Raw genomic sequence first — 238 nt, 5'->3', positions numbered from 1 at the left:
GCTGCTTGCTGCGTTGATACAAGCATACATCCATGTACACCCCGTTCTGTCTCTGTTTCTGTCTCTCTTTTTACATTTATTATATTACTTAATAAATTATATATTTATTTTTATATTATTTAATTATATATTTGTTTTTATATTACTTAATTATATATTTATTTTTATTAAGTTTTTTAATAGAGACACACAAAGAAAAACAAAAAAAGAGGATTCATAGCAGCAGTGGGGGGGAATA

At 25.6% G+C, this 238-nt stretch overlaps 1 protein-coding gene across 1 annotated transcript in view; it reads right to left on the bottom strand.

Moving 5' to 3' along the window:
- EMH_0046100 (transcription factor S-II central domain-containing protein, putative) overlaps positions 1-238 on the bottom strand; it is a gene marked incomplete at both ends in the record, with an annotated part of 9,693 nt that overhangs the window by 6,826 nt on the left and 2,629 nt on the right. The gene's annotated exons all lie outside the window — the stretch shown is intronic.

This window comes from Eimeria mitis, genomic scaffold (assembly GCF_000499745.2).
Source record: "Eimeria mitis Houghton genomic scaffold, Emh_scaff1934, whole genome shotgun sequence".
NCBI classification, from domain to species: Eukaryota; Apicomplexa; class Conoidasida; order Eucoccidiorida; family Eimeriidae; genus Eimeria; species Eimeria mitis.
Note: the sequence above shows the minus strand (reverse complement) of the source record. Positions and strands in the feature narration are given on the sequence as shown.